The sequence below is a fragment of the Triturus cristatus genome, chromosome 10 (genome assembly GCF_964204655.1).
Source record: "Triturus cristatus chromosome 10, aTriCri1.1, whole genome shotgun sequence".
Classification (NCBI taxonomy): domain Eukaryota; kingdom Metazoa; phylum Chordata; class Amphibia; order Caudata; family Salamandridae; genus Triturus; species Triturus cristatus.
The window spans coordinates 1,242,227,829-1,242,255,584 of NC_140593.1; the positions used below are offsets into that span (position 1 = coordinate 1,242,227,829).

A 27,756-nucleotide genomic window follows, 5' to 3' on the forward strand; every position below is an offset into this window, starting at 1 on the left:
GGAATCATTAAGTCACACATATCACACACCAATGAACCAGTGAGCCTGCCAACACATCATGCAGTATGTAGTCGTGACTCATGTCTCTCTGCACTGTCACAGGTGACCAAGGATATGCACTCTGCGCCTGGATGATGACACCCCTCCGAGCCCTGAACACACGGCCCCAGAGACAGTACAATTTGGCCCACAAACCCGCCAGGGGCATCGTGGAACGCACATTTGGCGTGTTGAAGTCCCGTTTCAGGTGCCTGGACGTCACAGGTGGTAAGTTCCTGTACAGCCCATGTTTCGTGTGCAAGATGATCGTTGCATGTTGTGTGTTGCACAATATATGTGTACGCCGCAGAGCCCCATGGATACGAGTGCCAGATGCACCGGACGATGATGATGAAAATGAGGCAGGTGGACCACACCCCACTGCAGCCGCAGCAGGAATAGCCCGTAGGGACTACATCATTGACAGTTTCTTTTCTGTTTGACGTCACATTGTGTGGGTCCTTCGCAGTAATGGCTCAGTACCTTGACTGTCACAGGCACTGCATGTGCTAATAAAAGCATTCCCATACACATTCCCTGCATGCATGTCACTCGCCTGTACAGGCACTTCACTCAGACAAGTGTGGGTGCGACATGTTGTGCTGTCAATTGAGGGATTTGTTGATGGGTGGTGGGTGTGTCACCTCTGTGCAGTGAGGCTGTTTATGGTGTCACGTATTCTAACTGCCAGTTCTGTGTGTAACAGTTGTTAGGGTATCCCACTCTTCGGGGTTTCACATGTGTCCCATATCATTCCACTTTGGCTGTCATTTGTGGTCTACAGGTGACAACAGGGATATTTTTGTGCTCTGATATGTGCCGCCATGATGCAGGGATGCACCCTGTGACTCAAGGCCCATGACATGGGCATCATGTGCGTAAGGGGGAGTCACGGCCCCTGCATTAGTGTGTGCTTTCATTCTTGTTTGGTCATGTACATGGCACGTCGGTGTGCAGGGGATGTAGTTTGTCCCTCTGCAATGTGAGGGGGAGATGCAGTTTCACAGTGTGTACCATGTTTGTTTTCGCATTGGCGCAGGTTACATACTGAATGTATGTCCATGTGCATTGTGGCTGTTTGTGGGAAAATGCCTATCTGATTTGGACCATGGTCATTTGTCCTGCGTCACAGCTGTGGGGTTGTGCTCGCAGGTTGTCACCTCACCATTTGTTTACTCTGCTTTTATGTTGCATTTTCCTGCCTGACGCTTGGGATTTTCTGGCCTGTCGCGGGTTTTCGGTGATTTTTGTACTGCGATTGGCCTCATCGCAGGATTTATTGCGTTCGTGATTTGCATTTTTGCGGCGTGGCGCTGATTTTATCGTGGCCAGTTGGCGCGTTATCTGGTGACTATCGCATGGTACCGCCGTTATGTGAATACCTGGTTATTTTTTTATTTAATGCGATTTTATATAGCGCGAACATTACCCGAAGGTGTCAGAGTGCTTTACAAAAGAACCAGTTGCGTTACATAAGGACTTTGGATTACATGAGTTACATAAGACAAATAAACAGGAAGAAAAAAATTGCAAATGTACAAGTGGAGCGAAAGGAGGGAAAAATTACAAATGTACACGTTGTAAAGTCTCTCAAGGAAGAGATACAAACAGATAAACTCTAAAATCACATAGGAGTGGTAGTAAGTACAAAGGTCTACTAAATATACTAGTGATTAGAGATATAAATATATACAAATTCACTCAGGATTACATTTTAACAGCGTAGATTTCCTGCGATGGACTGCAATGTTGAGGGTTGCTTTAAGTAACTTTTGCGATGGTTATCGCACGTTCTTGAGAATATACCCCACACTGTGGAGGTCCGATTGCAGTGTGTATGGAGCTCCCAGGCACCCACAAAGTTCAAAAAAGGAAAAGAAAAAAAAGATTTTTTTTTAAACAAAAGCAGACAAGGACCCCTAATGGCCGTGACACTGAAGGGACTACTTTCTGTGACGACATTGAGCTTGGGCAGAATACCTCCACTCACACAGAAGACTGCCAGTGGCTGAAGTGGGCTGCACTGCGGCTCCATGCTGTATGTTGTGGTGGGTGGAAGCGCGATGTGAGCGACTCTATTAATTGTTTTCTCAGTGAATTTGTTTCCTTTCTAAAGTTTAGTAGTTTGTTGTATTCAGTGTCTTAGCCGCAGGCACACAACCTGTCTGTGCTTTGCAGGGCAGAGCTGCAGGAGGTCTGATTCCCCTTGTAGGACCTCGGAGGCATCTCCTGTGCTGAGGACGAGGGGGTTGCTAGACAGCCACATCTCTCGGCGGCCTACAGAGGAGACAAGAGAAGCAGATGACTGGGCGACTAGTCCACTCCCATGATGGACCATCAAAGAGTTGGTACAGCGGCCGCACGAGGTCAGGGATAGCTATGTTTTCAGCCTGTTCTCCATTGAAGTGTAAGACCAGAGGCCACCGAGCCAGCTGAGGCAGCGCTGATATTCAGTGGGAGGGACGCCGCGGGAAGGGGCTACAAGGACAGCCCAGTCTTTGAACGTTAACCTTTCGTAAGCTTTGAATTGACCACTCACCTAGCTGGGTCTTAGCCACACCGAAGAGATTGTACCACATTGTGGCTGGAGAGGAATTAGACCAAGGGCTTTGGCTTCCATGTCGGCTGGTGTTGCAAACCTACGCATTGGCTTTGACTCGGGCTTTCTTCTGCTGCTTGACGCTCATCTCCATTTAGCTCACCGGGTCTTAGCTAAGCACTCAAAAGACTCTTCTGGTGAAGCAGGCCAGTTGGCCAGCTGTGTATGGTCTAGCACTGGACTTCTTGAAGATTCTTTGTTCGAATTGGGAAGTGAGTGACAGAACTGACTTAAATTCACTGTGAACTGGTGTCCAGAAAGAGACGGCTCCGGAGGAAGGCTGGGACCATGGAGACTCTGGGCCTCATTTACAAAAATTGACGCACGGCAGCGGTAACACAGCGATGCATCACAATTCCTTGCTCCTGCAGCAGAAACCCCTGCGACACCATGGATGCGCCGTATTTACAATACGGAGATCCATGGTGCAAGTTTACAAGGGCACATTAGAAATTCTGATGTATCTGTGTGAAGGATGCCGCAAGGCATCCGGTGCAATAGTGGCGCATTGCTGTAGTTGGTCAGTTGGAAAATTATCTGAGAGAGGTCTGGAAAAAGAGGCCGGTTCATCCACACACCCTACTACGCACAGCTATCATCTATGGTAGAGGCATGAAATGAGTTCAGTCCCTTTCCACTCACTCCTACACCCACCCATCATATCAGAGAGAGGTCTCAAAGGAGAGGCCAGTCCATCCACACACCCTACTACGCACAGCTATCATCTATGGTAGAGGCATGAAATGAGTTCAGTCCCTTTCCACTCACTCCTACACCCACCCATCATATCAGAGAGAGGTCTCAAAGGAGAGGCCAGTCCCTGCACACACCCTACTACGCACAGCTATCATCTATGGTAGAGGCATGAAATGAGTTCAGTCCCTTTCCACTCCCTCCTACACCCACCCATCATATCAGAGAGAGGTCTCAAAGGAGAGGCCGGTCCATGCACACACCCTACTACGCACAGCTATCATCTATGGTAGAGGCATGAAATGAGTTCAGTCCCTTTCCACTCACTCCTACACCCACCCATCATATCAGAGAGAGGTCTGAAAGGAGAGGCCAGTCCATGCACACACCCTACTACGCACAGCTATCATCTATGGTAGAGGCATGAAATGAGAGGTCAGTCCCTTTCCACTCACTCCTACACCCACCCATCATATCAGAGAGAGGTCTCAAAGGAGAGGCCGGTCCATGCACACACCCTACTACGCACAGCTATCATCTATGGTAGAGGCATGAAATGAGTTCAGTCCCTTTCCACTCACTCCTACACCCACCCATCATATCAGAGAGAGGTCTCAAAGGAGAGGCCGGTCCATGCACACACCCTACTACGCACAGCTATCATCTATGGTAGAGGCATGAAATGAGTTCAGTCCCTTTCCACTCACTCCTACACCCACCCATCATATCAGAGAGAAGTCTCAAAGGAGAGGCCAGTCCATGCACACACCCTACTACGCACAGCTATCATCTATGGTAGAGGCATGAAATGAGTTCAGTCCCTTTCCACTCACTCCTACACCCACCCATCATATCAGAGAGAGGTCTCAAAGGAGAGGCCGGTCCATGCACACACCCTACTACTGTGGAAATATGGATTTTCCTGGTCAGTTATGTCCCCTATCTTGGACCCCAACGGTTCCATGTGTATATCACAAGTACATATATGTCCCCCCCAGTTCCAGTTATGAAGACGCAAATACATGTATGCCCACCGTCAACATGTCCTCTGTCAGATCCGCCATGAACAGGCCGGATATTCCATTCCTAAATATGAAAGGCCACCGGCTTTATATGGTTCACTTATGCCATTTTTACAGTCCAGGCAAGTAGGCCCTGATTCTGCCATCGAAACTCCTCTTGCCTTCTGCCTCTGAAAGCTCCAGTCTGAGCCTGCATCTGTGACCATGAACTTTGTCTCATTCTCTGCGCGGCTCACGAAGCCTGACATCAGCTTACTCTCTGCCAAGAACTGTATTTCACCTTCGAATTATCTGCTTCCCCCTCAGCCGATGCATTCCTGCCTAGTAGTTTAAGTAAACATTCCTCCAGTTACCAAGCAAAAAGGCCCATCTTCTCTGTCCTCATGCAAGTAATTCATAGCCCTGTTACCATGGAATATTCCTACTCCCTCGCATTCAGTGTAGACACTTAGACGCTTGTACACTCACAGTCAGTATAGAATAGATTCTGTCCGAGAGTCCTTCTTTTATGGATAACATAGTTCTTTAAACATAGGATGTTAGATATGATTTGGGATTAGGTTGACTTGACCCCCCAGACTTCTTGTCTCCACATATAGAGCTAAATGTCAAGTCCCCGTCACCCCCTAGTTACACATCAATTACACGTCATACTGCTGCGCGCGCATCCATGCCAAGTATTATCTTATAGATCCACCTATACATGACATCACAACCAATCATGTTCCTTTTTACTCATTATTACACCCATTTTCGGTTACGCAAACCAAACGTCAAATGTCCTTATCAATTGTTACGCCTACTATATTCACTTCATTATAATGTATGGACTATAAAAGTTACTTCTTGTCAATAAAGTATGTACTTCACTTCCTGAACCCGCGTGGTGATGGAACTTGAAACATCCGATTATAATCGACCACCGGAATAAAGTCCATTCCGAAACTCTAATATCACGGATTCTGCCTCTCATTTTACTGAGCTATTTTATAATGTTTCTGTATCAAATTCAGTCCCGGTAAAGGAGAAATATTTACCACATGATGGCGCCCGAACAGGGACACTTTCTCATCTCACGCGCCGGCGGTGCGTTGCAGGCCCGGTCTCCTGCCACAGCTGGACGGACAATAACGCGTACCAGCAGGATTTCCTGTATCTCCCTCCGGTCAAGCGGGGGCGACTGAGACTGCGATCAACACCCAGACGAGGCGGTGAGAAGTGCGAAGTATCCCGACCAGAGCCTAGCTGAGAGAGCAAGATCCGAGGTATATAGAGACCCACCAGTCCGAAGTCAAGCCCAGTGTCCGACGAGTCGAGTCGAGTCGAGTCCGGTCCGGTTCAAGTTCAAGTTACTGAGGCCTTCCGTTTCCGAAGCTACCCGGTGAGTACCATTGCTGGGGAGGCATTTCTGACGTGCACATAGGTTGTGCCGGTCAAGACGGGTTTGGGTACACAAATCCGGTCTGCACTGTTTTAGCAGTGTATCTGTACTGTTTAGCAGTATATCAAGTATTCCGAAGTATTCCGAAGTGTCTAGTTATTGTCTAGTTATTGTCGAGAATTAAGCTTGGTGATTAGTTATGCAGACGATCATCATTGTTGTTTCAGTTAATGGTTTAATGTTAAATGTTTAAAGTGTTTAAGTATGTTCTGAATATCGTGGTATGAATGACTGTTCATTATCGTGTTTATTGTATTAAGTCTGTTCAAATTCAAGTATCAGGTCAAAATCAAGTATAAGGTCAGTTCTCAATATGCCGCTCTTTTCGAAATTAAGACAGATCACTACCAGAAAAGGGGTTCTCGAAGAAGCAGTCCCTATTCCTCCTAGGGACACTCCAGGGCACTTTATGTATCACAAACATGGCTTAGACGCTATATTATTTCTTGATTTATGGGTAGACTATACCAAGGGATTACCAGAAAGTCAGAGGTGGCCCACAGCGGGGACCTGGGATGCAGAGTGCATCATGAAAGTCGAGGAAGAGTTATGGAAAAGAAAGGTCAGACAGTCACAGAAAGACGCCGTTGAATTATGGCGTAAAGAATCACATAGACGAACAGAAAAAGCACGTAGACAGGAGGAGAAGAGTAAAGAGAATTCCAATAAAGTTCGAGAGAATCTATTAATTGAGGAAGGTATCCGAGTAAAATCAGAACAAGTAGACAGACAAAGAAATGCCCTTATGAATGGTATGTATCCCCTTCTGGCCGAAGGATTACCTAAGGCTACTCCAGAGACACCAAAAGACTTGCCAACCCCATTGTTCCCAATAAAGGTACATCCTAAGGGGCATCCTAGAACCGCAGAAGATGTTTTTCTTTCCTCATATTTAGATGACGCAGCTCCCGAGTATGCTAATTCCGCCCCACATAGACCGCATACCAGGGAGGTTCAACGCCAAGATCCAGTACCCGTATCCCTGCAGCAACAAATCGAGTCACAAGTTCCGGCAAGCACATCTGTTTCTGTATCCGCTCCTACAGCTACTTCTATGGCTGTGTCCACACCTGCAGTTGCTGTGTCACGTTCGACGAATCCTTTTACACCCGACGCCCCAGATGGGGCCGCGGGAGGAGCTGCCAATGTCTTTTCTACGCCACCCAGAATAAATAAACTTACTTTTCAAGAGTCAGCGCATTCACGTACACCCAAACTCCTTAGTGCTCGTGCGCTTAAGGAACTTCTTATAGATTGTAGATATGACCCGGTGCCTGGAAAGGAGGACGAAATGACCCTAGCATCATTGCGTATCAGACGAGCCACAGTGTATTTAGCGAAGTTACCAGGAATGACTGCGCATCTAGATAATATATATCATTTTGTCCAAACGGGGCGAGATCCAGAATGTATTTACAGAGCTATGGAATACCAGAAAGTAGAGATACAGGGGGAACTGTTACGTTTCCTCATAAACTGTGTGATCAGAAATCAAGACCGACCGGGGGTAGACCCGGAAGCAATGAAAATTCTTACAAGATGGAGCCAGAATATATCGGAAGGGAGACATGATAAACAAAACTGTATAATAGCCATGTGCCGAAAGATCCGTAAAGAAATAGAACGCCTACACGAAGAGCGATTAGAGGTAGACGAGTTCGAACAAAACGAGGAAGAAGGGTCAGGACTGCCCACAGGACAGTCAGACACCATAGCCTATGTAGGTAGAGGAAGATCTTGTAATAGGAATCAGACTAGATGTCATACTGACCCAATACGTCCAATATGTCTAGATAATAACAGGAATTTTCAAATACCTATAATTAATATAAGGTCTAACGAGCATTCGTTCCAAACCGCCGACAAACTACTCCGAGAACGAAGGGGTTATCATTTCCTCGATTCTATGGATGAACAAGATTTAGCCAGGGCAGCTGTCCATTGGGTGGACAGTCCCGGAAAATATAGTGATGATACAGTAGTACGCACATTTTTGAATCTTACCCCAGATGAACAAAGGTTAGCTGGGATTTATATGATTCAACAACTCATTATACTATATCGGAGTCAGCATTCGGACCCTGGTCCCTTGCCTGACATACTGACTGAATTACTTATGAATAAATGGAGAGGTCCAGGTACTGAATTAATTAAAGAAATTCTAGAATCAAGAAAGCAGTATATTCTTTTTGTATGTTCAGAACATGTTCCATTGTCCATCAAGGAAAGAACTACGTATCACATAGATAGACAGAATCCCTTACGAGAAGTGCACCCAATAAAGGGTGAGGACAATCAGTTTAAACGCGTATTTGTATATACGCCCATATCGAAAATAGAATTGTTAGAAATGAAGAAAGTGGTACCCAGTCATGACAAAGACCCAGCGGGTTTTCACCGAGAAATTAAAGACATGTTACTCATGGGAGAGTATACCTACCCCGACATTATGACAATATTAAAGGTGTTGATGCCTGCTGGCATTTATGAGAAACTCAAGGAAAAAGAGTGGGAGATAGGTGATCAAAAGATAGAATGGTCAGCATTAGAAGCAGAAGAAAGGGCCCGAGGTCCAGGTTCGGGGCTTGGGGACAAAACTAAAGCACTACCAGGTCTACTAGTACAGGTACTGCCACGTTTATTAACTACGAAAAAGGAAGATTGGGGTACAATTTCAGCCTGTAAGCAGAAGCAAGATGAAGACACTAGTGATTACTATGCCCGATTTGAAAAATGTTTTGGTATAAATAGTGGCATAAAAGCAAGTAGCAAATCATACCCACATCTGTTTGTAACAAAATTAGTAGAAAATGCTCTGCCCCCAGTAAAGAATAGAGTATTAAAATTCGAGAGTACCTGGCAAGGTAACACTCCAACACAAATGTTACAAATGTTACAGTACCACCACAATAGAATTAAAGAGGAACAAGAACATGAACACAGACGCATGAAAGACACGAAAATGAAAATGCTAGTTTCCCAGACAGTTCCAGCTGAAGGACATAAAAAGGGTATGACACATTCCGATTCAGCAGGACCTGTAAAGGGGACATGCAATTATTGTAAAAAGCCAGGCCATTACGTACACGATTGTCCAGTTTTAAAACATAATATCGCCATAGGTAAAACACAAGAAAGATCACGGCCACTAAGACAAGATCAGAATGAACAAGGAGCTATGCAGCATGCCCAGGCCATGCCAGCCGCACAACAGCCAATACAGTTTGTGCCAGCTGCACCACCGTTGCCTGCTGCTGCCACACAGACAACAACACGACAAATGTATCAGACCGCACAGTATGAATATCCCGAGTATCAGCGTTACGCATGAACAAGCCTAGAGAGGGAAGGTGACTTACCCCTTATCGAGATTCCTGTAGATCAAGAAGGACCTTATGTACATAGTAAATTGTTAGGTCAAGATAGAAAATTTTTACTCGATACAGGGGCAAGTCGAACAACTATAAAACGTAGTGAAGTTCCAGGGGCACCCCTCTCAGGCTCACAGAATATTTCCCTTGGTTTTTCAGGAAAACCTATTGTTAATGAAGTGTCACAACCTCTGCCACTTACGATAGGACCTTTGACCCGAACTACAGATTTATTGCTTACTAAATCATGTCCAGAAAATCTATTAGGAATAAAAACGTTAAAAGCTCTAGGAGCGATAATATGTTGTTCTCCGGAAGGAGTAAGATTGTTTTTACGTGATTTTAAAGGTCACTATGTATCTAGAGACATGGATCCCCGACTGCAGACCTTACCTACACGTCTATGGGCACAAGGCCCTACTGATGTTGGTTGCATGAATATTACACCATATCGAGTCACACTAAAGGCAGGAGTGGTGCTACCACGAATGCGACAATACAAGTTACCACCAGATGCTGTAGTGGCTTTACTACAAATCATTGACGAACTCATTGCCCAAGGAGTAGTTGTGGAAACAGACTCCAATATATGTAATTCACCGATAATACCGATTCTTAAACGAACAGATCCTACAGCGCCGCCAGTATATCGATTGGTTATTGATCTGCGCGAGTTAAACAAATGCATTGTGCCACAATTTCCTGTGGTCCCAGATATCTCGTCATTATTGACAGCTATTGATTCCGAAGCAACGTTCTTTACTGTAATTGATCTCAAAAACGCCTTTTTCAGCGTCCCAATAGATCCGGAAAGCCAATATTTGTTCGGATTTAGTTTAAATGGACGTAGCTTTAAATTCACACGCGCACCTCAAGGATTTACAGAAAGCCCCAGCATCTATAGCCAAGCACTGAAACGAGAACTTGACAGTATCCACATGCCAGTTAACACTGCCTTGCTTCAATATGTCGATGATCTGTTGATCACCGCAAGAAGCGAACCTGAATGTGAGAAAGCATCACTGACAGTTTTACAATTTCTAGCCGAAAAAGGGCACAAGGTGTCCCCTTCTAAGCTGCAATTCTGTGTCCAGCAAGTTGTTTATCTTGGACACTCGCTGGACAAGGAGGGAAGGCAGCTTACACCCGACCGCATTCAGTTAATAACTAACATGCCAATACCCAAGACACAAAAGGAGGTGCGGGCTTTCATAGGCCTCACTTCATACTGTAGACAGTGGATCCCGCAGTATGCATTTCTAGCAAAACCACTCATTCAATTGACAACACAGGAGGCAGCCACATCGACTGTTCTCCCTTGGACTCAGGAACACACACAAGCTTTTGAAAGCCTAAAGAAAGCTTTATGTCAAGCACCCGTTTTAGCAACGCCATGTTACAGAAAACAGTTTACACTCTTTGTTACAGAACGCGAAGGTACTGCTTTGTCAGTACTCACACAGGATCAAGCAGGAGCACACAAACCATGTGCCTATTTCTCTAGTACATTAGATCCCGTAGCTCAGGCTTTGCCTGCGTGCCTGAAATCAGTAGCAGCGACAGCTTTAGCAATCAGACAAAGCGATGCCATAGTGTTAGGACATCCATTGACAGTTCAAGTACCCCACGCAGTAGAGGTTCTTGTAAATAGAACGCAAACACAACACTTGACTATAGCGCGACTTACAGGATATGAACTTACATTGTTTCAGCCACATATAGAAATAAGACGCTGTAACACATTGAATCCTGCCACACTTTTGCCAGTAACCGGAACAGACCCACTAGCCCATGACTGTATTGAAGTTATTACTGTAACGACAAAACCCAGACAAGACTTGACCGATGTTCCATTGTCAGATCCAGACTTGACATTTTATGTCGATGGTTCATGCATGAGAACAAGTACAGGAGAGTTAGTAGCCGCTTATGCAGTCACAACAGATACTGAAGTCATTGAAACTAATCGTATAAATACTTTGTCAGCTCAAGCCGCAGAGCTCATCGCTCTGACACAAGCCTGTATTCAAGCCACGAATAAAAAAGTCAACATATACACTGATTCACGTTATGCATTCGCAGTTGTACATGACTTCGGCGTGCTGTGGCGAGAGAGAGGTTATTTAACTTCCCACGGTGCCCACATTCAGCACGGACCCCTCATTCACGCATTATTAGATGCAATACATCTACCCACTGAAATATCAATTATGAAATGTAAGGCCCATACGAAGGTTACTGATATCATTTCCCAAGGCAATGATCTAGCCGACAGAACAGCTAAACTGACTGCTCAAACTCAGACCCCCGACATGACAAAGACAATAGTCCCGACACCGACACATTGTATGACCGTTAAAGATCCTACTCTTGACGTAATTGACATACAGACACATGCTACACCAGACGAAATAAAGAAATGGACCGAGTTAGGAGGGATCCAAACGGACCAAGGATGGATGATGAAGGAAAGGTCTGTATGGTTCCTTCCTGATTCAATGGTCCAAGTCGTAATTAACACTATACATAGTCCGGCACATCTAGGAGAAAAAGCTATGCTAGACAGCATTCAACACATTTGGTTCAATAAACATTTACGAGCAGCAGCAAAACAAAAGGTCCGTACCTGTATGATCTGTTGCCAGTTCAACCCAGGAAAAAGTGTTCCCGTAGAACAAGGTGGATTTCATCCTCCTGATCACCATTTTGAAGTCCTACAGATGGATTATATCCAGATGGAACGATGTCGAGGATTTAAATATGTTCTCGTAGTTGTCTGCGCTCTGTCCCGTTGGACAGAGGCGTACCCGGTTTCAGATTACACTGCCCCGACTACTGCCAAACAGTTGGTTCGAGAATTCTTCCCACGATACGGTTTACCACGTGTTGTCTACTCAGATAACGGCCAGCCGTTCTCATCCGAATTAATGAAACACGTTTCACTTCTGCTAGGATATCAGTGGAAATTCCACTGTGTCCGACATCCCGAGGCAGCAGGTCTCGTAGAAAGACATAATCAGACACTGAAAATCAGACTGTCCAAAATATGCAGAGAGAAAGGGGTCGACTGGATAGTAGCATTACCAGTTGCACTTTTTTACATGAGAATGGTAGCACACTCTAGAACAGGGCTATCCCCGTATGAGGTGATCTTCGGTAGACCACCGAATATGTGGGGGACGCCTATACCACGCAAAATAACTGATATTGACTGTAATATGCTGACAGATTACTTGGCTTCCTTGATGTCTGCACTACAATCTTCTCGTTCACAGGTAGCTGCAGCCTTTCCCGACAACACTGAGGTGAAACCCCATGACGTTGTTCCGGGTAATCTTGTCTTTGTGAGGAATTTCGACCGAAAGACTCAGCTGGAGCCCAGGTGGAAAGCACCCAAGTTGGTCCTGTTGACCACAAGAACAGCCGTGAAGATCGAGGGTCGCAAGGGCTGGATTCATTCAAGCCACATCAAGAAATTTCATGGACTATCTTCGGATATAGACACTGTGCCCTGCACTCCCTCACAGACTGATACAAAACTCCCTTTTGTTGAACCTAACAAATCTGAAAATTATAAACTAAAGCTTAGGCCCAACCAGTCGAGCAATTTGATTGTTTAAGTCCTCTCCAAGGTGAAGCGGTTGAATTGTCTCTGACATGTATCCCTTGGACCTGAGTAGAGAAAATACCCGAAAAATGTTGAAACGACAGGCGTATTGTAAATCACTGCGTAGCCACTGCATAGTGACATTATTAATTTTGTTTTTATTGAGTCTTTTAATAATTATTACAAGTATGTTGTTGCACATATATTACCCTATTTCTAGACATGTTTATAATGTTGCTGCTGAACATTCTTTTAGTGACTTACCTCCGCATGAATTGTCTTATAGACTTGCGCTGCGCAATAACACTTTCATTAGTATGTTACATCATTCCCATCAGACTAGTAATGCCACCAATTGTTGGGTGTGTGGCCGACTCCCTCCCTATCAGAATTATGAAGGAGTCCTGCCTTTCTTTCCACATTCATTCACACATAATGGCTCCTGTGGAGCATGGTTTAGTTTAATTAATTCCATAGACTCAGACACAGCAGTTTACCAAGACCATTGGATATGGGGAAACCTGAACCTAGTTTTACTCAAAGTCTGCTACCCTGACAAGGAGGGTCGCCCCAAAAGAACAGGAACTGATCTAGAAAATGAAGTGTATGGATTAGGTAATTTTACACCTAATCTCATGATTCTAAATGTCGTATCCGAAGTTGAGCTAGTCTTACCCACCATGTCAGTATTCCCAGCAAAAGGTGAATTGTGTGTAAGAAAGGTTGGTTCCATACATATGGGCCATAGTAAATGCACTACTATGGTAGAATTCAGTGATCAAGGAAAATCTTCATTCAGAGCTTCTCGCCACTCCTACTTTATATGTGGTCAGACTGCATATATGCGTCTACCCCTAGATTGGGATGGTACCTGCTACATTGCATTCCTTTTGCCACCTGTTTTCCTAGCTCCTCCTGATTATTACAGAAATATTCATTTAGTACACAACAGAGAACGGAGAGATCTCCCCATTGTCGATTACACTGAGACGGCATGGGACAAGTATGTAGATTTTAATAAAGGCATCTTTCCCTATATAGGTACTGTTACTAATAGTAAACTGATACGTAGATTAACTAGAACCCTTGAAGCAATAGTGAATGAGACTATTTCCGCCTTAGGCAATTTAACGGAAGAGCAGTCTGCTATGCGGATTGTTGTGCTTCAAAATCGTCTTGTCCTTGACGTCATCCTGGCTGATAGGGGCGGAGCTTGTAGGGTCATCGGATCAAGCTGTTGCGTATTCATACCAGAAAATTCGCCATCTGTATATAAAGCCATCACTCGCCTTCATAAGATTGTAAGCCAGATACGCCAGAACCCAGGCACTTGGACTTGGTCCAGTTGGTTTTGGAATGCGGTATCAGCCTGGGGATGGAGAGTTCTATCCTTCCTAGGTATTGGCCTTCTCATACTATTCAGTTGCTGTCTATGTCTACAATGTGGACCAGCGATTTGTGGTCTGTGTGCCACATCGTGTATCCCACATCAAGATTTTCATTCAAGATCCCGGAAGAAGAAAGAAGAACAAATGATGCTATATGAACAGATCAATGGATTGATGAAGATTGATATCTCTTGAAGGGCAAGTAGGGGACAAGGAGGGAATGTGGAAATATGGATTTTCCTGGTCAGTTATGTCCCCTATCTTGGACCCCAACGGTTCCATGTGTATATCACAAGTACATATATGTCCCCCCCAGTTCCAGTTATGAAGACGCAAATACATGTATGCCCACCGTCAACATGTCCTCTGTCAGATCCGCCATGAACAGGCCGGATATTCCATTCCTAAATATGAAAGGCCACCGGCTTTATATGGTTCACTTATGCCATTTTTACAGTCCAGGCAAGTAGGCCCTGATTCTGCCATCGAAACTCCTCTTGCCTTCTGCCTCTGAAAGCTCCAGTCTGAGCCTGCATCTGTGACCATGAACTTTGTCTCATTCTCTGCGCGGCTCACGAAGCCTGACATCAGCTTACTCTCTGCCAAGAACTGTATTTCACCTTCGAATTATCTGCTTCCCCCTCAGCCGATGCATTCCTGCCTAGTAGTTTAAGTAAACATTCCTCCAGTTACCAAGCAAAAAGGCCCATCTTCTCTGTCCTCATGCAAGTAATTCATAGCCCTGTTACCATGGAATATTCCTACTCCCTCGCATTCAGTGTAGACACTTAGACGCTTGTACACTCACAGTCAGTATAGAATAGATTCTGTCCGAGAGTCCTTCTTTTATGGATAACATAGTTCTTTAAACATAGGATGTTAGATATGATTTGGGATTAGGTTGACTTGACCCCCCAGACTTCTTGTCTCCACATATAGAGCTAAATGTCAAGTCCCCGTCACCCCCTAGTTACACATCAATTACACGTCATACTGCTGCGCGCGCATCCATGCCAAGTATTATCTTATAGATCCACCTATACATGACATCACAACCAATCATGTTCCTTTTTACTCATTATTACACCCATTTTCGGTTACGCAAACCAAACGTCAAATGTCCTTATCAATTGTTACGCCTACTATATTCACTTCATTATAATGTATGGACTATAAAAGTTACTTCTTGTCAATAAAGTATGTACTTCACTTCCTGAACCCGCGTGGTGATGGAACTTGAAGCATCCGATTATAATCGACCACCGGAATAAAGTCCATTCCGAAACTCTAATATCACGGATTCTGCCTCTCATTTTACTGAGCTATTTTATAATGTTTCTGTATCAAATTCAGTCCCGGTAAAGGAGAAATATTTACCACACTACGCACAGCTATCATCTATGGTAGAGGCATGAAATGAGTTCAGTCCCTTTCCACTCACTCCTACACCCACCCATCATATCAGAGAGAGGTCTCAAAGGAGAGGCCGGTCCATGCACACACCCTACTACGCACAGCTATCATCTATGGTAGAGGCATGAAATGAGTTCAGTCCCTTTCCACTCACTCCTACACCCACCCATCATATCAGAGAGAGGTCTCAAAGGAGAGGCCAGTCCATCCACACACCCTACTACGCACAGCTATCATCTATGGTAGAGGCATGAAATGAGTTCAGTCCCTTTCCACTCACTCCTACACCCACCCATCATATCAGAGAGAGGTCTCAAAGGAGAGGCCAGTCCCTGCACACACCCTACTACGCACAGCTATCATCTATGGTAGAGGCATGAAATGAGTTCAGTCCCTTTCCACTCCCTCCTACACCCACCCATCATATCAGAGAGAGGTCTCAAAGGAGAGGCCGGTCCATGCACACACCCTACTACGCACAGCTATCATCTATGGTAGAGGCATGAAATGAGTTCAGTCCCTTTCCACTCACTCCTACACCCACCCATCATATCAGAGAGAGGTCTCAAAGGAGAGGCCGGTCCATCCACACACCCTACTACGCACAGCTATCATCTATGGTAGAGGCATGAAATGAGAGTTCAGTCCCTTTCCACTCACTCCTACACCCACCCATCATATCAGAGAGAGGTCTCAAAGGAGAGGCCAGTCCATGCACACACCTTACTACGCACAGCTATCATCTATGGTAGAGGCATGAAATGAGTTCAGTCCCTTTCCACTCACTCCTACACCCACCCATCGTATCAGAGAGAGGTCTCAAAGGAGAGGCCGGTCCATCCACACACCCTACTACGCACAGCTATCATCTATGGTAGAGGCATGAAATGAGTTCAGTCCCTTTCCACTCACTCCTACACCCACCCATCATATCAGAGAGAGGTCTCAAAGGAGAGGCCAGTCCATCCACACACCCTACTACGCACAGCTATCATCTATGGTAGAGGCATGAAATGAGTTCAGTCCCTTTCCACTCACTCCTACACCCACCCATCATATCAGAGAGAGGTCTCAAAGGAGAGGCCAGTCCATCCACACACCCTACTACGCACAGCTATCATCTATGGTAGAGGCATGAAATGAGAGGTCAGTCCCTTTCCACTCCCTCCTACACCCACCCATCATATCAGAGAGAGGTCTCAAAGGAGAGGCCGGTCCATGCACACACCCTACTACGCACAGCTATCATCTATGGTAGAGGCATGAAATGAGTTCAGTCCCTTTCCACTCACTCCTACACCCACCCATCATATCAGAGAGAGGTCTCAAAGGAGAGGCCGGTCCATGCACACACCCTACTACGCACAGCTATCATCTATGGTTAGAGGCATGAAATGAGTTCAGTCCCTTTCCACTCACTCCTACACCCACCCATCATATCAGAGAGAGGTCTCAAAGGAGAGGCCGGTCCATGCACACACCCTACTACGCACAGCTATCATCTATGGTAGAGGCATGAAATGAGTTCAGTCCCTTTCCACTCCCTCCTACACCCACCCATCGTATCAGAGAGAGGTCTCAAAGGAGAGGCCAGTCCATCCACACACCCTACTACGCACAGCTATCATCTATGGTAGAGGCATGAAATGAGAGGTCAGTCCCTTTCCACTCACTCCTACACCCACCCATCATATCAGAGAGAGGTCTCAAAGGAGAGGCCGGTCCATCCACACACCCTACTACGCACAGCTATCATCTATGGTAGAGGCATGAAATGAGTTCAGTCCCTTTCCACTCACTCCTACACCCACCCATCATATCAGAGAGAGGTCTCAAAGGAGAGGCCGGTCCATGCACACACCCTACTACGCACAGCTATCATCTATGGTAGAGGCATGAAATGAGTTCAGTCCCTTTCCACTCACTCCTACACCCACCCATCATATCAGAGAGAGGTCTCAAAGGAGAGGCCGGTCCATGCACACACCCTACTACGCACAGCTATCATCTATGGTAGAGGCATGAAATGAGTTCAGTCCCTTTCCACTCACTCCTACACCCACCCATCATATCAGAGAGAGGTCTCAAAGGAGAGGCCGGTCCATCCACACACCCTACTACGCACAGCTATCATCTATGGTAGAGGCATGAAATGAGAGGTCAGTCCCTTTCCACTCACTCCTACACCCACCCATCATATCAGAGAGAGGTCTCAAAGGAGAGGCCGGTCCATGCACACACCCTACTACGCACAGCTATCATCTATGGTAGAGGCATGAAATGAGAGGTCAGTCCCTTTCCACTCACTCCTACACCCACCCATCGTATCAGAGAGAGGTCTGAAAGGAGAGGCCGGTCCATGCACACACCCTACTACGCACAGCTATCATCTATGGTAGAGGCATGAAATGAGAGGTCAGTCCCTTTCCACTCACTCCTACACCCACCCATCATATCAGAGAGAGGTCTCAAAGGAGAGGCCGGTCCATGCACACACCCATCAGCCCAGAGAGCGGGGTCTGAAAGGAGAGGCCAGTCCCTGCCCATTCCTCACTATGCACACCTGTCATCTGAGAGAGGGGTCTGAAAGGAGAGGCCAGTCCCTGCCCATTCCTTACTATGCACACCCGTCATCTGAGAGAGGGGTCTGAAAGGAGAGGCCAGTCCATGCACACACCCTACTACGCACAGCTATCATCTATGGTAGAGGCATGAAATGAGTTCAGTCCCTTTCCACTCACTCCTACACCCACCCATCATATCAGAGAGAGGTCTCAAAGGAGAGGCCGGTCCATCCACACACCCTACTACGCACAGCTATCATCTATGGTAGAGGCATGAAATGAGAGGCCAGTCCCTGCCCATTCCTCACTATGCACACCTGTCATCTGAGAGAGGGGTTTCAAAGGAGAGGCCAGTCCCTGCCCATTCCTCACTATGCACACCTGTCATCTGAGAGAGGGGTTTCAAAGGAGAGGCCGGTCCATGCACACACCCATCAGCCCAGAGAGCGGGGTCTGAAAGGAGAGGCCAGTCCCTGCCCATTCCTTACTATGCACACCTGTCATCTGAGAGAGGGGTCTGAAAGGAGAGGCCAGTCCCTGCCCATTCCTTACTATGCACACCCGTCATCTGAGAGAGGGGTCTGAAAGGAGAGGCCAGTCCCTGCCCATTCCTTACTATGCACACCCGTCATCTGAGAGAGGGGTCTGAAAGGAGAGGCCAGTCCCTGCCCATTCCTTACTATGCACACCCGTCATCTGAGAGAGGGGTCTGAAAGGAGTGGTCTGTCACTCCCCACACACCCTATGATGTACACCTGTCATTCCAGAGAGAGGTCTCTGTGTAGAGGGCAGTCACTTCTTATACTCCAGTATGCACATTCATTATTCAACAGAGGGTTCTCAAAGGATAGGCTAGTCCCTCCTATATGGTACTATTTCCCTACAATTTTGTTGCAATCCTGCGACAGTCTCGTGAGAATAGAGTGCAAGCTTCAGGGAGTGATGCTTGCCGCATGAGGCTCATTCGATACCCAAGCTTCTCGTGAGACCTGCACGAAAAATTATTGAGCCTGCCACGAGGTGTTTTACTATCCCACAAGCGTCTTGCGAGACCCTTGAGGAAAATTTACCTGGCCTGCCAGGAGGTGTTTTACGCTTCTGCAAGAGTCTCGCAAGATCGTATGAGGAGAAGTAGATAAAAAGGGCTAAAGTCTAGTTAACATTCTTATCGCATGGTTGAATAAATGCTGTGATCTGATTGGATGCAGAGTCAGAGATAGCTGAGATTGTCCTTGGTGGTTTGGAAGAGAAGGCAGTCTCTTTGAGCTGTGCTCAGCAGATGTGACTTAATTTGGAACTGAAAAAGACTGATGTTTTCAGTGCAGTTAAGAAAGAGCTCCAAAGGTCAGGTGATATCTCAACATCGATTTTGATAAGTAGACATTAGACTATAGAGAGTTATCAGCAAGTATTACACGTTGTCTTTAAAATCTGTATGTAGTTGTAAGTAAAGGAGGCAGTGTTTCTTAAATTATATAAGAAACAATCTGGGATCTGTTAATACAAGTCCTAGTGTTTCTATGAACCTTGCTGTACACATACTTTCGCTACATGAGATGTCTGAGTGGAGATATTGCTATTTCTGGTGTAAAACACTGTGCTCACTGCTAGCAAAAGTGTTTCAAGAGGAATGTGTTACTTTACAAACTTTTATGGAACCAGGGTTGACGGCATGTTATAAGTTAATTGTGAAGAAAATGCACTGGTTGGGGGTGTGGAATTGTTCAGGGAAAAGGAATAACAGGTTAGTGGTACACTAGATATAAATATGTGATTGTGGGTAATAAAAATGTAGAAAAGCTTAATTAATCTAGTGATGTATCACTGTTATCAATTATAGATCAGTATGTAACTTTAAGTTTTTTGGTTATTTTGTCTTTTCTTAGGAGGAAAATAGAAATCAGAGGTTGTGAAAAAGAAAGTACCATGTCACAAAATATATGGAGGAGGAAAACAAAACGTATTCACTTTGGAAGAAACAGGAAACAATAACTGTGTGGAAAGTAAGGAATAAAATTGTAATTGCAGAACTGATTATCTTCCTATTGCCTAGGAGGGACATGTGTGATCTTGCCGAAGAGGGGATGTGGCCTACCCGAGTAACATGGTGGACGCGTGAGCTCGGAGCTCCGCACCAGCCCGATAATTATCCTGTAAATCCTGGCGGCTGGGCCGCACTGTGCAATGGAGGATAACCCCCCAGAAACTGGAGAAATGCCCGAGCTCCCGGGGAGGGGGGGGGGGGGTGAAACTGCGGCGGATCCACACGAAAGTGGTGAGCGAAGGACGCAGGCGGGCCCCCAGGGCCTGTGGGGTGGAGGCCGGGAGGAGCAGTTATGTCGCCTTGTTGCGGGGAGTGGGCCTGGAGGCTGCAGGGACCTCCCTCCCATGACTGGGAAGAAAGGTGCCGAACAGGGGCAGATGCAGAAGGCAGCCTAGCATTGAAGTGGAAGCCCTGCGACCAGAGTGAGCTTGGAGGAAGTGGCAACGCCCTGCCTGATGCACTAACGGCGCTACAGGTGAGCGCAGAGGACCGCGACTTGCGGGAGGGGTGCCCCAGTGCACAATGCTGCAGGCCTGAGCTGGCAGACTGGGCGAGCACAGCTGGAAACTCGTTGACCGGCTAAGTCCCTAGGACTGAACCCTGAGGAAGTGGCCACCACTGGCCTGACGCACTAACGGCGACATAGGTGCACTGAGAAGACTGTGACTTGCGGGAGCAGGGCCCCGGCGCAGGCCACAGTAGACCTTGGGCGAGGCGTGCAGACCTGGATTGGCAGACCGGGTAGGTGCAGGAAAAGTGCAGATTTAACTGAGCTTGGAGGGGGCGGTTGCAAGCGGCTTAGAGGCAAAGGTGTCGACTACAGCAAGTGGAGTCGCCGCCGGGCAGCGGGACGATGCGAGGGAGACCATCTAGAGAGGGGGAAAATACATAACACCCACTGGGAAGCCACGAGCCAGCTGCCACAGAAGGGCTGGGAACAAAGAGGATAAACGGTACGGGCCTGATACACGGAGGACCTGCCGTAGGAGTGGCATCAGGGAGGCTATAGTGGAAGCATTGGCCTGAGCCATCGAGAGTGGGAGTGAGAATGGCATGGTAGGCCTAACAGACATCATATAGGCGAAGCCGGGAACACAGCTCGGAGATGAAGAGAGCTGGGTGAAGCCGTAGAGAGGCTGGCGGAACAGGCCTAGCTGGTGATGCCGGCCTCGCCCAGAGAAGAAGAGCGCAGCCTGGCGCGAGCACTGTGGCAGACCGCAATACGTGCCCGAGGGCAGGACCGAGCTAGAAGGTACCGGCAAGCGCTGTTTGCAGTAGGGACCACAGTTCAGCACCCCCCACCCATGCACCAATCTGCAGAGACTGCTGGCTCCCTGCTGGCTGGTGTTGACGGTGTGCAACATCATAGGTAAGCCCCAGACTAAATCGGAGGGTGCCCCCGGCTCAGGAGGAGGACCCCCAGGACTCGCAGCAACCTGATGGCCAACTCCAGCAGCCTGTAGACCCAGTGCAAAAGCAATTGAAAAAGATCCTGGAGGCCATAGCAGACACTAAGGCCACCCTGCACCAGGACATCAGAACGGTCTCGGTGGGGTTGAGGCTCCTCCGCGCAGAGTATTCAAAGCTGTTGGAATAACTAAAAACTGTGGAAGTAACAATAGCGGACCTGGCACTGGCCCAGGAGGCGATGTCACACCAAATCCTAGACCTCATGACCAGAGTGGACATACTTGAACAGATACCGGAAGATGTGGAAGGCCGCAACAGTCGAAATAATATACATGTAGTAGGCCTGCCAGAGAAAACAAAAGGCAAAACATGGTGGGTTACCTCGAAAGCTGGCTCCAGACAGTTGTCGCGCCTGAACGGCTATCCACTTTTTACACCCTGGAGAGAGCACATCAAGTCCCTGGAAGGCCTCCGGCACCAGGTCGGCCCCCGTGTCCGGTAGTGGCCAGGCTGCTACACTATAAGGACAGAGACCTGCTCTTACGGAAGGTGAGATCAGATGTTCCATTCATGGTGCAAAACAGCAGGGTCTCTATATTCCCGAACTGCACCCTCGAATAGCAAAGATGAAGAGCGTCCTACCTGGAGATAAAGAAAGCCCTATGCGATGAAGGACTTCAATATTCACTGTTGTTACCCGCCCGCCTACGCATAATACTTGATGGGCAATCTCCTTTCTGTGATGATCCCAAATTGGCCTGGAACTGGTTGGAAGCGTATTGAACTGGGAATCCGTAGGGAGATGGTAACCAGCCTGTGGAGGCAACCAGAAGGAGATCAACGGAAACGGCCCAAGAGAAGGCCCAGCAGGGAGAGATCAAAAAAGCAGAGCCCCTCACAGACTGCAAAAGAGAGGGCAGCAGAGCTGCAGGCAGTGGCAGACATCATGAGTGGTGTAGAGGCTTCACCTGGAGTGAGGTTGGGCTCAACTAAGGGGATGGGAGGGCCGGTGTCGGAGACCTCTGAACGCAGTAGCGTGATATTGCTGGTGGTCCCCCCCGGGACAGCAGATGACATTATTTAGCGATGAATTGGAGAGCTGCCAAGCAGGACCTGCTGGGAAGGAGCACCGCATACAGATGGACTTGGTGAATTTTGACCTGAACTGGCCTGGTGCAAAAACAGAGCGAGGTGCTGAACTTTCTCATTGCCCCCGACGGGAGGGCACCGCTCTGGTTCCCGCCCTACAATGGTGGTTAGTGCTTGAGAAAATATTTGGGAAGCTGACCGTTGTCGAACTGCTCTGAGAGAAGGGAGTTGTTTTTTACGGGGATAGGTTTTGTTCTTTCTTAGCTTCATGTGCCAATGTCCTTCCTATACAAGTGGGCAAACAGCAGTGGTGGACGTCTGGGAGGGTAGTGGGGAGCTTAGTGTTTAACTAGATTCCAATGGCCATGGCAATAGACTCAGGAACTGTTAAATTCCTCTCTTGGAATGTGAGAGGACTGGGCTCAATGAATAAATGGTGCGCAGTGCAGTTATTTAAGGAGGATGGGGGTCCAGATCACCTTATTCCAAGAAACACACCTGATGCAGAATGAAATCACGAAGCTGCACAGACGGTGGAGGGGGCAGATCTATGCCACAAACTACTCTGCATACGCTAGGGGGTCCTTGTGTGGATAAGGGCTGGGGTTCCTCTCGAAGTCACTGACACCAAGATAGATAAAGATGGGAGATATGTGCTGTTGCATGGGAGGCTAAATGGCGAGAATATAACCACTGGGGACATATATGCCCCAAACCATGACCAGTTGGCTTTCCTTCAGAAGCTTTCGGCCCAACTGACAGGTCTGCCACCGGAAGCCACAATCATAGGAGGTGATTTTAACTGTGTGCAGCATGTGGGGCTAGACCGGTCACACCCTCCCCTCTGGGGGCATAGCCGCATCGCACCGCGACAGGGTTTCGGGACTGGGGGGACACTTGGAGGGTTCAACATGTGGCAGAAAGGGAATGCTCCTTTTTCTCTCCTCTACATCAAATACACACCAGGCTAGACATATTTCTTTGCATCGCAGACATCCATGAGACAACCACACATACAGAATACTTGGGGCGCACCTGTTTAGATTGTAGCCCACTACTGCATTGTCATCGTCCCCTGGGAAATTGACCCCCGATCCTGCTGTGGCGGTTCAGACCGGAGATGATGGAAGATGGCACCTTCAGGGACTCTCTCAGCTCTTGCATAGACACTTACTTTGACAGAAATGCATGTCCCGCTTCTTCTGGGCTAGTGGAATGGGAGGCTTTCAAGGTGGCTGTACGTGGCCACTGTTTGAACCAGTCAGTGGGAGTGAGGAGAGCCTTGTTTGGGGAGCTATACAAGCTAGAAGGACACCGCTATGCACTAGATAATAGGCAGGGCATGGACGCGACAGCCCAGGCGGACCTCTCAGATGCTAGGGCTCAGTATAGTGAGACACTAGAAAGACTCCGGAGATTTGATTACAAAGGGTATCTGGCTAGAATACTTGATGAGGAGGGCAAATCAGGTCGATATTAGCGAGGTTGATCAAACCGGAAACACGTGGATCACATATAACGCATATTATTAATGGGGCAAACTTTATTTTGTACGACCCAGAGAACGTAAATACCGTTTGTAGGGAATACAATGAAACGCAATATGTGGCCCCGTCACCACCCTACCAGATGAAGATAGGGAGTTCTTGGTATGCCTGCAGTTATCCAGGCTAGATGAAGAATATAGAGAATCCCTGGGCAGCCCGGTAACGCTAGCAGAATTAGGCACGCTATGACGTCAGTGGCCACAGGGAAGACACCCGGCCCTGATGGTCTGCCAGCAGAATTATATTCCACATTTGCCTCCAAACTGGAACGCAGCCTGGAAACACTGTACGCTGCCTCGCTGGAACTAGGGTGACTCCCAGACTCCACACAGAGTGCCATTGTGATCCCGCTTTCCAAGACCACCCCAGGGGACCTGGGTAGGAGATTACCAGCTGTTATCCATGCTTAATCTAGATTTCAAAATTCTGAGGCAGGTGTTGGCAATGAGGCTGCTCCCGCACATGCCCACACTGATCCATGCCAACCAAAACTGATCTATCCCTTCACGAAACACTTCTTATAATCTCTGGAGACTATATTCCATGCTATACCATCCAGAGGCCAGTGCTCTCAAGCACGCAGCAATTTTATCGATAGACCTCGAGAAGGCCTTCGATACAGTTACCTGGGTGTATCTCTTTGCATGTATGGAGCGGTTAGGACTGGGTCAAGAGTGGATGCGCTGGATTAAAATACTGTATGACTGCCCGACGGCTCGAGTTCAAACCGGTGGAACACTCTCAGCCCAGTACGGGATCCTCTGCGGCACGAGACAGGGGTGCCCTTTGTCGCCAGTGCTGTTCGCGCTGCCGATGGAGCCACTGGTGGGACGAGACTAGGGCTGACTCTAGACGGTAGACAACACATCATCTCCTTATATGCGGATGACCTGTTGATATATCTACAAGGGGCGGTGGCTGGATCAGCCATGGCCCTGCCATTACTAGATAGATTTGCTGCTTTAACAGGATTATGAGTGAATAAGACAAAGACCTATCTTTTCCCGGTGGCGCGACCGCTGCGGACGCCGCAAACGCTCCCAGCGGACCTTAACTGGGCTATGGCCATGACTAAATACCGGGGCATACATGTCTACCATTCTCTGGCTGACTTAGGTGAAGGCAACCTAGATAGGGCGCTCCACTCGCTCAGAACTTGTGTAGCTGTTTGGAGTTCGTCGAAGCGGCCAATAATGGCGCACATGAGGGGAGGAGCCAAGATGGCGACCGGGACGGCAGCGTAGATTCCCGGCTCCGTGAACCTCCGCATCCCGCACGGATATCCTGCATGAGATCCTTATTCTGCGCATATCACTGACCAAGATGGTTATGTTGCTCAGGCGACTTTATTATTTTGTGAACCTTCCGCTGGTGTTACCCATAGGTTGGTTTGTCCCTCTGGATTTACTAGTGCAAAACCTAATATGTGGAGACAGACGAAAGAGGGCTTCACTGGCGTCGCTGCGACACCCTGTGTACAATGGGGGGCTGGGAGTGCCTAATTTTGAACTGTGCTACCTGGTTTCCTAGCTGCAGTGGTTGACCCAGCGGCTGGAAGGAGCTCATGCGGAGGAAACAGTCATGGGGGACCTAGGCACCCGTCCCGCCCAGGTATTGGCCAGGATACAGGACCAAAGAGTTGTAAGACCCTACAAGACGATCCTACAAACCATGGCATTAACATGCTGGAAGAAAAGCCTGGCTAGACTTTCCGAGACTCCTAAGTACTCACCCCAGCTCCCCTTGGTGGGCTTACCACACGGAACCCCACGCCAAATTTTTACCTCGGAGCAACTGATAAAGTGGGAGGGAGTGGGTCTTGAGATAGTGGGCGACTTATACCGGGAGAAGGCGCCGATCACCTGTGTGGAGCTAGTGGAGCAATACGTGTTGCCAGTGGGCCAGCTCTTGCAGTATGAGGCCCTAGTTTGCTCCTTCAGAGAAATATGGGGAGGAGGAGGCGGGGAGCTGGAAACGCATCCCCTACTCCATGCAGTATTTACCTTGGGAGGGGCTGGACATCAAGTGAAATGGTTTTACATGACACTGGTAGAGGCATTGCTGCCGACACTGCCCAAACTCAGGGAACGCTGGGAACAAGGACTAAACAAGCAATTTACAGACCAGGAATGGGATAAGGTCTTGGCCTCTCCTAAATCCATATCACGCAATACAAGACTAAAATACACCTAGTTTAAACTATGTCCACATGACATATTTGACCCCACACAGAATCAGAATGATACATGGGGGGGAAATGCCGGCGTGCCCAAGGTGCACCCAGCCAGATGTGGACTTTGTCCACATGATCTGGAGTTGCGCAGTGCTGACCCCCTTCTGGGCCAAAGTAGTCCGACGAACGGGAATGACACTGGGGAGAGATTTGAGCAACACCGGGGAGGCGTGCCTTTTGGGGCTTTTCCCCCGCCCACCGAAACGGAAGGTAGGAAACAAATTTGTTGACCTGGCCCTAGCCCTTGCGAAGAGACGAATAGTGATGGCGTGGAAGACTGATAGAGGGCCGTAGCTATACCAGACAAGTATGCTTAAATAGGAGAGGATACACAGCTGCAGAGGGGGAATTTGAAAAGCAAGATGTTGGCTAATAATAGCTAAGACAGCTCATGGGAAACAGAGCTGATATGTTTGAGAATGTATTAAATAGTAGAAGCTGAGTTAAAATTAAGCAGTATGATGAATCCCTGGTACAAATACTAGATCGAAAACTGAAAAGTAAGAAGCAAATTGGAGAAATTGAAATTGTGATACTTGTATCCTATAATATATGTTGAATAACTTTGGAAATGCCAATAAACAAGGTTTGCAAAAAAAATGTGTGATCTTGCCGCAGCTTGTTTTGTGTAGCTCTACGTGTGTCTGATGAGAAAAGGATCTGGTTACATAAGCAGCAAACTTTATTCAGGTAAGCAGGGTTGTTGTCTGCTTGAGCACTGAGGACATGTGGGCACCTAAAGAAACGTCTAATTAATCTGCATGAGCTAACTTTGTCTGAGCTAGCCTTTGTGAATGTGTGGATCTTAAATGCTTTCACATTCCTGGAAGATACATCTGACACAGCTTCTTTCTACACTCCAGGCTGAACTTCTTTTGACAAGGTGAAGCTTTGCTGAGACTATTTTGCCGCCTAGCCTGATATGAAAAAACTGTGAAAGTGAACATTGTTTGGCAGGCTGATGTGGCTGAAAAAGAGCGCGAACTAAGCAACTCTACCCACACCACTATCCAACAGAGAAATGAAAGAGAAAGGACGGAGTGTTTGGTGCTACTCATCAGAGTCCAAATAAAATCTTGTAAATTAGTAAAGTTGGTTGTTTTGTTTGTTTTACAATTGTTTAAATAGTTTGTTAATAAAGTTGTAGTCTTGTAATGTTGTAAATTGTCTTATTGTAATAAAAAAAGGTAACGTTTCTAGTGATTTTTTGCCTCATAGTTATTAAAGATTTCAATATTATTACAGTATTGCAATGTTGACTAAAACTGGCAGGTCCATCTTCAGGGACTGCAGAAG

At 47.3% G+C, this 27,756-nt stretch overlaps 2 long non-coding RNA genes across 2 annotated transcripts in view; one reads left to right on the forward strand and one right to left on the reverse strand.

Annotated features, from left to right (window-relative positions):
- Positions 1–27,756, reverse strand: part of LOC146797183 (uncharacterized) — a 73,569-nt gene that overhangs the window by 10,531 nt on the left and 35,282 nt on the right. The gene's annotated exons all lie outside the window — the stretch shown is intronic.
- LOC146797184 (uncharacterized) lies at positions 46–27,473 on the forward strand. Its single transcript, XR_014969975.1, has 3 exons — positions 46–267; positions 20,024–20,140; positions 27,324–27,473. It is a non-coding gene; the product is annotated as an uncharacterized LOC146797184 (long non-coding RNA).